The sequence below is a fragment of the Pleurodeles waltl genome, chromosome 4_2 (genome assembly GCF_031143425.1).
Source record: "Pleurodeles waltl isolate 20211129_DDA chromosome 4_2, aPleWal1.hap1.20221129, whole genome shotgun sequence".
Taxonomy (NCBI): domain Eukaryota; kingdom Metazoa; phylum Chordata; class Amphibia; order Caudata; family Salamandridae; genus Pleurodeles; species Pleurodeles waltl.
Window position 1 is genome coordinate 516219240 of NC_090443.1, and position 14617 is coordinate 516233856.

Sequence of the window (14617 nt, forward strand, 5' to 3'; positions counted from 1 at the left end):
CTCATGCACTGGTGCCCTCACCTATGGTATAGTGCACCCTGCCCTAGGGCTATGAGGCCTGCTAGAGGGGTGACTTATCTATGCCATGGGCAGTGTGAGGTGGGGCACTGGTGCTGGGGCCTGGTTAGCCGGCCTCAGCACACTTTCAAATCATAACTTGGCATCAGCAAAGGCAAAAAGTCAGGGGGTAACCATGCCATGGAGGCATTTCCTTACAATATATATATATTTATATATATAAATATATCCGCAGAGCGGGGAGGTTTGGGTGTGTGTAAGGAATCTGCAGCTAGATAGAGTATCTACCAGATAATTTGTTACCGAAGGTAAGTAATTTGTTCATCTGATAGAGACTTCTAGCTTCAGATTCCTTACCTTAGGATAGATACCCAAGCTATAATTCCTAGTGGTGGGTCTTAAGGATTTATTTTATACCAGGAAGTCCTGCAGGACTGAGCGGGCAAAAAGCCCCTCCCTTCTCACTTGGCTATCCCAGCAGTAGTGTCCCGCAAATGTGAGCAAGGAAGCCCACATTGCCGCTTGGCAGATGTCAAGCACCGGCAGTGGTAGCAGCTTTCCCTCTGGTAGAGTAAGCCCTAAAGCCCTCTGGAAGCTGCTTCTTGGCCAAAGCGTAGCAGATCTTCATACAGAGAATGACCTTGCACAAAATGTACCGTTTCTGCCGCGACCCTTCTTTGCACCAACGTACCCCACAAAGAGTTGGTCTTCCACTCGGAACTCTTGTGTGGTCAAGGTAGAACGACAACGTTCTTTTTAGGTCCAGCCGATGGAGACGCTCCTCTTCCTTGGAGGGATGCGGTGGTGCAAAGAAGGTGGGCAGGGTGATATTTTGACCGAGATGGAACGGGTTCACCACCTTGGAGAGGAAAGAGGCACAAGTTCTTAATACTACCTTGTCAGGATATATCGTGATATGATGGTTTTGAAGATAAAGCCTGCAGCTCACACACTCTCCTGGCAGATGTAATTGCCACCAAAAAGGCTGGTTTAATAGTGAGCAGCCGGAGAGGACAGTTATGTAAGGGCTCCAAAGGAGCACACATTAGGAAGGTAAGAACAAGATTAAGATCCCACTGAGGCATGACAAGGCACAGGTGGAAACAAATGCACAAGCCATTTAAAAAATCTTTGTATGATAGGAGACTTAAATATGGTTGATCAGGCAAGCTTAGAAAAGCCAATAAGGCAGCAAGATAGCCCTTAAAGGTCCCTAAGGAGGAACCGTGTTGGGCCCGGTCCTCCTTGAGAACTCTAGGCAGAAGTAGTATGGGCAGAAAGGCGTACAGGAGGCCTGAACTCGCGACGAAAAGCATTGCCTAGCGATAGCCCCTTTGGAAACTCCAACGCGCAAAACTGCTGACATTGTGCGTTCTCTACGGAGGCAAACATCTAACCAAGGCTCTCCCCACTGCTGAAAGAGTCCTTGCGCCATCTCAGGATGGAGATACCATTAGTGAACCGCTAAGCATTTTCGGCTGAGCTCATCCACCCTGGCGTTCAGAGAACCTGCCAGGTGTTGGACCAAAAAGGGTTATGCCCTGCTGTTCCAGCCATGTCCAGAGACACAGAACCTCTTGACAAAGGGTTCACGACCCCCACACCGCCCTGCTTGTTGCAGTACAACATTGCTCTGGTGTTGTCCATGAACACCTGCACAACCTTCCCTTTCACAAGAGGAAGAAATCCTTTTAATGCTAGTCGAATCGCCGGAAGCTCCAACAAGTTGCTATGGAGCCTGGGTTCCGCCAGATACCAGTGACCTCTGATCTCCACCTCTCCCAGATGGCCACCCCATCCCAGAAGTGACGCATTTGTCACTACTGTGAGATCTGGTTAGGGAAGGCAGAGGAGTCTGCCTTTGACCCAATCGCAGTTCACTAACCACCACTGCAGATCCTTTGCAGTTCCCTCTGAGATCTGAACTACGTAGGTAAAATTCCCCTGATGCTGTGCCCATTGGAACTTCATGTCCCACTGCAGAGCCCTCATGTGTCATCTGGCAAGCTTGACCAATAGGATGCAGGAAGCCATGAGTCCCAGCAGCCTCAGAGTCTGTCTCACCAAAATCCAGGATAGAGGCCGTAACATCAGTATCATAACCTGAACATCCTGGATTCGCTGCTCGGGAGGATAGGCTCGATACTGCACTGTGTCCAGAACAGCTCTGATAAAGGTGAGCTGAGAGGGAGTCAAGTGTGACTTCTGCATATTGATAGTGAACCCCAGCGAGTGCAGGAGATTCACTGTCGCCTGGAGATGGGTGATGAAAGCCTGGGGTGTGGGAGTCTTCAACAGCCAATCGTCGAGGTAGAGGAAGTCTGAAATCCCTGACCTGCACAAATGCGCTGCCACCACCACCACCATCACCTTCGTGAACACCCAAGGGGCACTTGTGAGACCGAAAAGGAGCACGGTAAACTGAAAGTGCTCGTGGCCCACCTTGAACCGCAGGTAACACCTGTGGGCTGGAAGGATGAGGATATGAAAATATGCGTCTTGCAAGTCCAACGCTAACATCCAGTCTCCTTGTTTTAGGGCAGACACGACCTAAGCAAGAGGGAGCATCTTGAATTTCTCCTTCTTGAGGAGGAGATGGATGACCCTTAAATCCAGGATAGGGCGAAGGCCCTTGTTCTTTTTGGGAATCAGAAAGTAGTGGGAATAACAACCACTGCTTACTTCTGCCAGGGGACCCTTTCTATGGCTCCCTTGGCCAAAAGAGCCGTAACTTCCTCGCGGAGCAAAAACAAATTATCCTTCATCAGCCGTTCTTCTGTCGGAAGGATAGAGGAAGGGAAAGACTGGGAGGGGAGGGAATAGCCCTTCCATATGATCTGCAGAACCCACTTGTCCGTTGTGATGGAAAGCCAGTGAGGGAGATGAAATTGAATCCTCTTTCCAACTGGACGGATGTGGTCCTGCAGAACCACACTAGGAGGGCTTGGGTGCAGTGGAGGGCGGCTGTGTGGTGGCCGACCTCTGGGTCTGATGGTACCACAACCACGTCCTCTTCCGGGATGTTGTGAAGCCTGAGGACAGTGGGTAAACTGTGGCTGGCGTGGTACCACACCCCTTCTGAAGCCTCAAAAAGGGCAAAAGACAGACTGCTGCTGTAGCTCGAGAATCCTTGAACCTCTCAAGCGCAGAGTCTGCCTTCTCACCAAAAAGGCGAGAGTCATCAAAAGGCATGTCCATCAAACGTGACTTGACATCCCCCGAAAAGCCAGTTGAACGTAGCCAGGCATGGCAATGTAGGACCACTGACAATGCAATCGCTCTGCCCAGCAAGTCGGTTGTGTCCAATCCACACCTGATCGTAAACTTGGCTGCATCTCACCCATCCTTGGCAGCCTGGGTGAGTGTCCTGTACGCCCTCCGGGACCTGGGGCAGCACTTGTGCCACCGTATTCTACAAAGTATGGAAAAAATGACCCAATAGGTAAGAGGTATTTACTGACCTCAATGCCAGGCTGGAGGAAGAAAAATTTTTCTTTCCAAGCTGATCCAGCCTCTTGAATTCCCTATCCGGGGGAGCGGAAGGGAAGGCACCACGGGAAGTAGAGGCTTGGACCACCAAGCTCTCCGGGGTGAGGCGTTGGGTCAGGAAACTAGGGTCGCTCGGCGCACGTCTGTGGCGGCAGCCGACTGTCCTATTCACAGGAGCCTCTGTGCTGGATTTGGACCATGTACCCAAAAGGACGTCTATTAAGGCCTCATTGAAGGGCAACATCAGCTCTAATGTTGTTACCCCTAGTTGAAGCACCTCTGTCAGGAGATTTGTCCTGACTGGCACCGTAGGCAAGTCTAGGTCCAATTTCTCAGCTGCCCTATATGCACCACCATAGCATAAGAAGCTCCCTCCTCCTTAGCTACATTAGGAGGAGAGAGCATACCAGTATCTGGAAATGTGTCCAGTCCACTGGCCCCCCTGGATCCTGTTCAAGGTCATATTCTAAAGGGTCTGAATAATGCTCAGACAATGATCTGGGCCGAATTGGCGCCATCGAAGTTGGAGTTAGCGTTGTCGCTCCGGCTCATCCGAAATTAGGATGGGGCTACCACTGGTGTGCACCAATGGTGGAGAAAGCGTCGTCAGACCCGGGGCCAGAGGAGGTCGACTGGGGGGGGGGGGGGGGGGGGGGAGACAGGGGGAGACGGGGGGGAACTGGCGCCGGTCCGGATCCGGTATCGGATCTTGGGGTCCCCAACGGCACCGAGGCCGAAGCCACCGATGTCGAAACCGAAGGGGCACCTGCTGACCCAGAAGACCCTCCCGAGGGTGCAGCCCGCTAAAAAACGATACGCATGGCCTCGTAAAATTCTTTCATTTGAGCGGGGGTCGCTCCGGTCCCTGGAAAAGGGGAAGACGCGGAGTTGACCCTGGCAACAGCTCCGTGGAACCGCGTTCGGAACGTCAACGTTCCCTTGATGCCTCGTCGGCAGACGGGCATGGCGAAGTCGAAGTCTGCTTCGACTACTTCTTCTTGTTGTGCCTCTTACCTGAATGATCAGACGGCCTCAAATGCGAGGAAGAAGACTAAGTAATGAAGGTCCTACCTGGCCTTTATTGGCCACTTATACACCTCACCCTGATGCAGCAACCTTGGCGGTAACTGAGGTCTGCTGCTTATACGCTGAGCTGACGGAAATATATAGACGATTAGTACAGTTTGTATTGCAAACTTTAAATACAAACCCAGCACATGCTGCTCTGGCGCAACCACATGCAGTAACGCCAAGCATTAATCCTGCAACTGTTCATTCAATCATGGGTAAAGTGCCCGCCAAACGAGAAGAAATTCAGTTTTGGTTACCTCAAAAAATAAACGCACTGGAAGCAGTATTTCCACATAGGGGACCTCAGAATAAGCATAGAATATTAACTATGTGCTTGCCATTTGGGATGATTCCCACTACAGATAACTGTAATACTTGGGGCACTGTATCTGCCACGCTCTATACTACTCTATACTACCGCACATGGTACACCGACACTTGCCAATTTACCAGAAGTGTTGAAACAAATTCATGATGAATACAGGGCTGCCTCGGCCCTTTATATAGAAAAGTAACTAATGGGCAATTTTGCCACAGTATCCTCAATTATATTAAGTAATCTTAAAGGGGAAGTGGTCGTACTAGCGGTGCGCATGTGGCTCCAGGACTTTCCTCCAAAGGATCAAGAATGTGAGCTGCCAAAGATTATACTGGAGACCTATTCTAGCATTGGTCGAGATAGTCTGGGAGCCAGACCCACAAAACCACAGCTACAGGGTAAATATAATAAAGATTCTGCCAAGCAAACTCCTGAGGGTACTAAGAAACGCTGGGATAAAAAACAACACCTAAAAAAGAAAGGGGAGAATCTCCACATACAAAGACCCCACAGAATAGATATAATCTCAGAAATAGAGATAATATAAAAATGCCTGACACACATCAATATACTGATACACGCCAATCTGCTTCTTTTCAGGACTCGCGTGAAAAACGCAGTGAGAGGTGGGTGGTCAGAGCAAAGAAATGAGTATGTGAAACCGAGACAGGAATCACAATACTCGACAGAAGTTTCTGTTAAAGAAGAGAAACTTCCTCAACAAAAACCCAATTCAAAAAGAAGGTGGCAGCAGTTGCAATTTGACATGCCACTCAAGAAGAGGGCTCTAGTGAAGAACAAGTGGGCATTAGCACTATTGGACAGCACGGCAGAGGTCGCAATAGTTTGCCGGAATCTTCTAGAGCATCTGGAGGTGAAAGCAACTGATTACTTCCTATGAGTAGAAACTGCAGACATGCGTGTCTCCTTGCCTGATAGAGTGTACAAATTAACGCTACAGTTAGGAGACATTGAGCGCACAATCGAGGCAATCCTTTGGGACCACATCGTAAATATATGATATTCTACTGGCCGAAAGGGATTGGCCACCTGAATTTGTCCATACTTTCCCATATGAGGAAGATATTACCAAACCTCCTTTCTTGGCTCTTGTTTCCGAGGAGCTCGCAGAATCCTACGCCATCGATTGGGCATTGGCGCTGGCACGAGCGTTATATCGCGACCACGTAGGATGGGATAAAGATTCCCCCTATCATGTAATTCCTATTAAAAATCAACCCCAAACACAATCCCAATATCCAATAAAACATGATGCTAAAGCACCCGTGAGGGAAATCCTCACACAACTGGAGTACCAGGGCGTAATTGAACCCGGTGTCTCACCAATGAATAATCCCTTATTCCCAGTAGCTAAACCGGACCATTCATACAGAATAGTCTTAGACTACGGACATTTAAACAGTCATACACGCATATATGCTATACAAAACTCACATAACACAGCACTCACGAGTAAGTGCGCATAAAATACAAAACACTGGACATTTCCAATGGTTTCTTCTACTAAAATATAGCGCCTAAGAGTAGAGACTTAACTGGTTTCAGTGCACTAGGCTCCCAGAAAAAATTCTGTGGTTTACCCCAGGGATACAAGAACAGTCCAGGACTGTTTGCGGCTTGTGTGACTTCAATATTGTACGACATTTTCCCTGAAGCACTGTCCTATGTAGATGATATTTATCTCCTGGATGATGAATTACTTCAACATCTAAGACGGGTAGCCCGCATTGTTGTAGGATTTGCCAAATTTGACTATAAATTAAACTTCCAGAAAACAAAAATAGCCTTCCTTACCGTCCTGTTTCTGGGATACGAGCTATCAAGTGAAGGAAAGAGCCTAGTGCCACAATCCTTAGAAAAATGTGCTCAATTACAACCTCCAAATAAAATTAAAAAACTCCAATCCCTATTCGGTTTTCTAAATTTGGGCAGACCTTACATTCCTGATTACGCATCACGCATAAAACCTTTATATGACTTGATATGGCTTGACTTTTCAAGTAAATTTTAGACAGTCAAACATGCATTCTCAGAGCTTTACAAACAGACATGCTTGCAGCACAACATTTACAACACGAGGGACAACAAAAAACATCTGGTTATCGTAGTAATTGCTGGTGCCATTGGTTTCACCCATGTAACTTTCAATGAGGGTGAGACAGTCCCAATTGCATACAAATCACATTTGTATTCAGCAGCAGAACAACGCTTTGCTCCCACTGAGAAAATTCTCACTATTGTTCAGATGACTATCCTTAAAGAAAGACCACTAGCCCAGGGGAAACACATTATTGTCTTATCTCCAATTCCAGCCCTTGAGGCTGTTACCAAAGCCAGCGTTCCAAATGCAAAAGCATTACATACACGTTGGATTCAATGGGCAACGTCTTTGACAGCCACTGATGTTGACTACATTTTCAACCCAAAATTACAAACTCAAGAATTTTTGCAATATGAACTAGAAAACCCAGTTCCAGCAAATACACTGCCTATTGATCAATATCACAGAGTCATGTACACCAATGGCTCAGCACAACCAACAATAGGCACACAACATCAATACTCTGCTGCTTGCGCAGTCATAAGTGGCTACATGAAGGATAATACATTTTGTTCCCAGCATACATACACACAAACCCCTGGGGATTGCACAGCACAACTAGCAGAGCTAAAGGCTCTGGTGAAGGCACTGGAAAATACGGATCCTGCACCGATAACACTGATTGTTTGTGATTTGTACTACTGTGTCTAGGCCTTCAATGAAAACCTGCATTACTGGTGCCAGAATGGTTTCAGAGATTCTAGAGGCAACACCATCAAACACAGACTTCTGTGGGGGAAAGTAGCAGATCTGAATGAAACGCTACCAAACGTCTATGTTGTACATACAGTTGGACACCAGAGCGTTGGAATACATGTTGCTGGAAATACACTGGCTGATGAAGCAGCCAAATCAGCAGTACCGACGGCTGCTGTTGCCGAAGTAACCAGTTCTGGAACGAAACCGGACAAAGACACATGGGCTGCCAAGAAAGCCACAGCTGAAGGCACGCCCTATCCAAAAGCATTTCCTGCTAAATATTCCTACTGAATGGGAGGCTGCCTTGACGACGAAGTAAAAAATACCAAGCGTGGGGGTTCAAGTAATTCCCAACAAATACATGAGATCAGAGTTGATTAAAGCAGTGCATGAGGGGGTTGCATCTGCCCATGCTGGTGTGGCGCCTACAATAGCATTTTTGCAAGCACATTATTGGTGGCCAGGTCTATACAAACAGGCCAAGCAGTATGTCCTTTGTTGTGACATCTGCCAACAAATTAAGGGTTCCACCATTAAACGCCGACTGCAGACACCCCCTCCTGATTTCCAACAAATCATTACAATGTGTGTACTTGGATCATTGTGGTCACCGAACACCGGACAGTGCATAAAAATACATTTTAGTCGCTGTTGACTCTTGCTTCAGGTTTCTATGGGTGTGGCCACAATGCTCGGCTGACGCTCGGATTGTTATTAAAGATTTGCAAGTCTTTATCAGCACATATGCAGTCGCGGTTTTCCACTCGGACCAGGGCCCTGCTTTTGCCTCAAGGGCATTCAGGGACGCCATGGCTTCGTTAAGGGTCCTACTCCAATACTTGTCTCCATTTCATCTTGAGGGAAATAGTGTAGGGTGGAAAATGATCTTGCATTAAGTCCACTAACATCTGTTACAACAAACAATACAGAAATTATTGATCGATTTGACACAACTTCAACACAGACGGATGGCGTCATTTACTTTGAACCAATGCAGGAGACCCCTACCAGTTCTCCTCCCAAAAATACGGCTCCAGCTTTTGCACAAACTGTTTCTGGATAGTTTGCCAATGTCAACAACACTTTCTCTTCTACATATGAACTGACAAACATGTAAGCTGATAAACTGGCTTAAAACAAATTACTTTATGTTCCCATGGAACTATCTGTGGCTTTCTTTGACTGTAGTAGCTTTCCTCCTTGGGATTGGCTCTGTCATAACATTTTTTCTATTGATATATGGTCATTTTTTTCCTGAAAGATCAACAGTTGAACTGGTGGATGAGGACCTAAAACCCAATTTTTCTTCTCACAAGGTCCGCAGAGAATTGTCTTTCATGAACATTTCCGCCATACCAATTCCTGATGGAATTGTTTGGGATAAAGTTACTTTTGATATATACGGCCCCACGGAGGTCATACAAATACCATATGTGTTTAAACTTTCAAAGAACAATGTAATAATACCCAGAGTTGTTTCTGATGACTGGGATGTGAAAATAGTTGATTCCATGATGACTGAATTGCAGTATTTTACTGTATTTGAAAGTGAGGATGTTTATCAATTTATAGAGAATTAGGGTGATATGTTTTGCTATAATTATGGGCACCATTACATTGACAGCGCAAGTACCCCAAAGACAATTTTTAATTACACACAATGGGAACACTGTCCAACTCCACCACAAGGGAGTTCTAAAACATATTCTGAAAAAAGTGCATATTTTTCTGGGCACAATGTTATAAATGCTGAATCATATTATTTTAAATTGGCATCAATAGAAAATGTACACATTTTTGACAGATGAAATTCATTTATTCGGATTCCTTTGTTTCTCGGCTGGTTGTAGAAGGCTATGAATATTGGCTGAAGTCGATTGACTTAAAAAGTGTGTGGGGTACCCAAAATTGGCAAATAATGGGGAAAGAAACTTTGTTTAGAGCATGCCTGATACCTGTTCAAATAATATTTAATGAAATTGTCTTTGTAAAAATGGCAATAGGCTATTTTCAAAGTGGACACAGTGCAAAAATCAACAGTTCCTGGGGGAGGTAAGTAAAGGTTAGATTAGGAGGTAGGTAAAACACTTACAAGTCTCAGTCCTGGGGCATAGGCAGCCCACAGTTGGGGGTTCAGGGCAACCCCAAAGTTACCACACCAGCAGCTCAGGGCCAGCCGGGTGCAGAGGTCAAAAAGGTGCCCAAAACACATAGCTGCCTATGGAGATCAGGGGTGCGCCGATTCCAGTCTGCCAGCAGGTAAGTACCCTTGTCCTCGGGGGCAGACCAGGGGGGTTTTGTAGAGCACTGTGTGCGGGGGGGGATGGACAAGTAGGCACACAAAACACCCTCAGCGGCACAGGGGCGGCTGGGTGCAGTTTGCAAAGCAGGTGTCGGGTTTCAGGTAGGAAACGATGGAGGGACCCGGGGGCACTCTAGCGGTGCAGGCAGGCTTCTCGGGACAGCCACCACCTGGGCTAGGCAGATGGTTGTCTGGGGGTCACTCCTGCGAAGTTCGGTTCCTTCAGGTCCTGGAGGGCTCCGGGTGCAGTGTTGGTTCCAGGCGTCTGGTCCCTTGTAACAGGCAGTCACGGTCAGGGAGAGCCTCTGGATTCTCTCAGCAGGCGTCACTGTGGGGGATCAGGGGGGTCGTCTCTGGTTACTCACAGGCTCGCAGTCGCCGGGGAGTCCTCCCTGAGGTGTTGGTTTTCTGTAGGTCGAGCCGGGGCCGTCGGGTGCAAAGTGTAGAGTCTCACACTTCCGGCTGGAAACGTGAAGTCTTTGGAAGTTGCTTCTTTGTTGCAAAGAAGTAGCTGGTTTTGTACAGGGCCGCTGGTCACAGGAGTTTCTTGGTCCTGTAATCCAGGGCAGTCCTCTGAGGCTTCAGAGGTCACTGGTCCCTGTCAGATGCGTGGCTGGAGCAGGTTTTCGAAGTTGGAGACAGGCTTGTAGGTTAGCAGTCCTTCTTTCTTCAGGTTGCAGGAATCTGATTTCCTGGGATCTGGGGTGCCCCTAAATATTGAATTTATGGGTGTGTTTAGGTCTGGGATGGCAGTATCCAATGGCTACTGTCCTTGAGGGTGGCTACACCCTCTTTGTGCCTCCTCCCTGTGGGGAGGGGGGCACATCCCTAATCCTATTGGGGGAATCCTCCAAACTCAAGATGGAGGATTTCTCAAGGCAGGGGTCACCTCAGAACACCTTAGGGGCTGTCCTGACTGATGGGTGACTCCTCCTTGTTTTTCTCATCTCCTCCAGCCTTGCCGCCAAAAGTGGGGGCAGTGACCGGAGGGGTGGGCATCTCCACTAGCTGGGATGCCCTGGGGTGCTGTAACAAAAGGGGTGAGCCTTTGAGGCTCACCACCAGGTGTTACAGTTCCTGCAGGGGGAGGTGAGAAGCACCTCCACCCAGTACAGGCTTTGTTCCTGGCCAGAGTGACAAAGGCACTCTCCCCATGAGGCCAGCAACATGTCTGGTGTGTGGCAGGATGGCAGGAACTGGTCAGTCTACACTAGAAGTCGGGTAGGTATTCAGGGGGCATCTCTAAGATGCCCTCTGGGTGTATGTTACAATAAATTGCACACTGGCATCAGTGTGTATTTATTGTGATGAGAAGTTTGATACCAAACTTCCCAATTTTCTGTGTAGCCATTATGGAACTGTAGAGTTCGTGTTTGACAAACTCCCAGACCATATACTCCTATGGCTACCCTGCACTTACAATGTCTAAGGTTTTGCTTAGACACTGTAGGGACATAGTGCTCATGCACATATGCCCTCACCTGTGGTATAGTGCACCCTGCCTTAGGGCTGTAAGGCCTGCTAGAGGGATGACTTACCTATGCCACAGGCAGTGTGAGGTTGGCATGGCACTCTGAGGGGAGTGCCATGTCGACTTAGTCATTTTCTCCCCACCAGCACACACAAGCTGTGAAGCAGTGTGCATGTGCTGAGTGAGGGGTCCCTAGGGTGGCATAAGACATGCTGCAGCCCTTAGAAACCTTCCCTGGCATCAGGGCCCTTGGTACCGGGGGGGGGGGGTACCAGTTACAAGGGACTTACCTGAGTGCCAGGCTTGTGCCAATTGTGGAGACAAAGGTACAGTTTAGGGAAAGAACACTGGTGCTGCGGCCTGGTTAGCAGGGTCCCAGCACACTTTCAAATCATAACTTAGCATCAGCAAAGGCAAAAGGTTTAGGGGGTAACTATGCCAAGGAGGCATTCCCTTACACTGGGCCTTCGCCCTCCATGTACCCCACAACAACAGTCACTTCCAGCAAGAATGGGGCGATCCTCACAGGCCTGGCAAGGCGGTCACAAAATGCGTACAGGGCTCAGGGCCAGAGGGTAAATTAATAGGTATTTCCCTGGTTATGCCACAGAAGTGGCAGTCCCATCAAGTCTGTGGACACTGTCCTTATCTTCCCTCCAGCTCGGCCACTCAGACCCCACAATTTCACATCAGCGGACCTTCCCATCCCCCAGGGCCACACAGCCGCAATGTATGGTCAATTATGGAATGGGGAGTGAGCTTAGTCCCAGCTGCACTGCTGACTGTCTGGCAGCAGTAATCAGCCGCTCCACTTTCACTGGGACCTCCCGCTGCCGGTCCAATCGGGGCCCCAAAAGGACCACTTCCACTGCAGTCCATGCAGGCCCCACAACAGCAGAACCAATTCTCAGACAAAGGGAAAGGGTAGGATATCTCTGACCCACTGACTTTGAGAAGCAGAGGGGGGAATCCTAATACTCTTGTGTCCCTCGCAATCCCTTATCCACTACTTTGCTGTCACCCACATCGTTGTGTCACAAGACTGCCTCACGGCTCCACGCTCAGTCTCTGGTCCAAAGTCAGGTGGCTGTGTCCCACTCTCACTGCAGGCCCTCCTCATCCTCAGCAGGGCATTCTTGTACCGTCTCTCCATGGCTCCGCAGTCACGATGGAGGGAGGGGGGATGAAGCACTTCTTTCTCCATGGCAGCATCAGCAGGTCTCCTGCTTCGTTCTTCTAGACTGGCTGGGCGGCGTCTGTTAAGTTTGGGCACAGCTGGTGGGGGGGAGGGGCACTCAATTTCTTGTCAGGCTATCATTTTGTTGGACCGAAGTCACTTCACTGGCAAGTAAAGGGCTTAAATACAACAGTTCACTGCTATGGCTGTTGGCACTGGCAGGATGTTGCAGGGATGTTGGGAGATTACTCACTAGCGGCCTTGAAGCTCTTAGCCTGCGGCTATCTTTGCCGGTGGCTAGCCACGGCTCAAGATTACTTCTTGAGCAGGACACAGCAAACAGTCCCTCTCATGGCTAGCCACCAGGTGCAGCCTCTTCTAGCCTGTGCACATTTACGGTCGTCCACATGGTTTATCCCCAAGACAGATTTCTGCTCTCCTGGGGAATTGTACAAATGACTCACATAAAGGACACACTAAAATCCTGCATAAGGGAGATGTGTTACCTCTCCCTGGCTGGAAGCCCCACTAGTGTTAGTCCAAAAGGCAAGCTTCAATGTGGAAGTGTTAGAAATTGGGTTTTTGGTTGACTGAGGTGTAAGCCCTGATTAAGCAGCAACCACAATTTTAGTCAGAGTAAGGCACAAGCAAACCCTAAATTGACTTGTGCTCATCCCTGGAAGGTTGGCTCAGAGCAGTCAGGCTTAACTTAAAGGAATTGTATAAAGTATTTTTGTAACAGTTCAAACAGTGAAAATGCCACATAAAAAGAGTCCACGCAAGGTTAGAAAAAAAGATCTAAATTTAATAAATAAAACCAAACCTAAACACAAAAACCCAATAAGTAGAACTGAAGATATTACACTTCAAAGGTTTAAGTGAAAATAGTACTAAGAAGCAAAAATCACTACTGGAGTTATCTGGTGGCGTCGGACCAGTACAAAGTCAAAAAGTTCAGACTGACTGCAATGGAGCGCCGGCCAACTACAGGGATAAGGTTAGGCACGCTGAATCAAAGTACCTTGAATCCTGGGTACGAAGCATTGCGAGATCTGCAAAAATACGTCATGCAGACGAGGCAATGTGTTGGTTCCGAGATGTAGCGTGGCTGCAGTGCGAGGTCATGTTCCATCAATGTTGAGGATCCTGTTGATGGGGCTTGCAATGCGGAGGCCAATGTTGAGGATGCATTGCGCAGTCTGGGCAAAGTGTTGAGTCCAATGAACAGTGAAGCTCATTGTCATTGAGGCTGCTGTCAGGAGAGGAACTTGCTTGAGGAAAGAAATTGCACAGTGGCGGTTCTGAAGGCGATGCATTCAAACCAAGATGTGGTGGCAATGAGTGTGGCTGTCTAGAGGGACTACACAAAGCTCAGGTGTCACCCACCAGAGACAGGTGATCAGAGACATGCAACAGGCACCAAATTTTCTAAAAGTGGCATTTTCAGAATTGCAATTTAAATTCCGACTTCATAATAAGTTATTTTAAATTGTGTTCCAGGGACACCAAACTTGAAACGTTTATCTCTTCCAGACTGTGAATTACATGCATAGGATATCCCAATGTTATCCTATTGGAAAGGTAGGCCTTGCTGTAGCGAAAAAATACTTTGGGAGTTTTTCACTACCAGAACGTGCAAAACGTAAAAGTACATGTCCTGCCTTTTGAATACATTGCACCCTTCCCTCTTGGTTGTCGAGGGCCCATCATGGTGGTGACATATATATATATATATATATGAAACGAGAAGGTTTGGGCTTGGCAAAGGCGTTATTTTACCAGGTCGACATGGCAGTATAAAACTGCATACAGAGGCTATGCAATAGCAGACCTGAAACATGGTATAGGGACTACTTAAGTGAGTGGCTGTAAGGAAATGCCTCCTTGGCATGGTTACCCCCTGACTTTTTGCCTTTGCTGATGACAAGTTATGATTTGAAAGTGTGCTG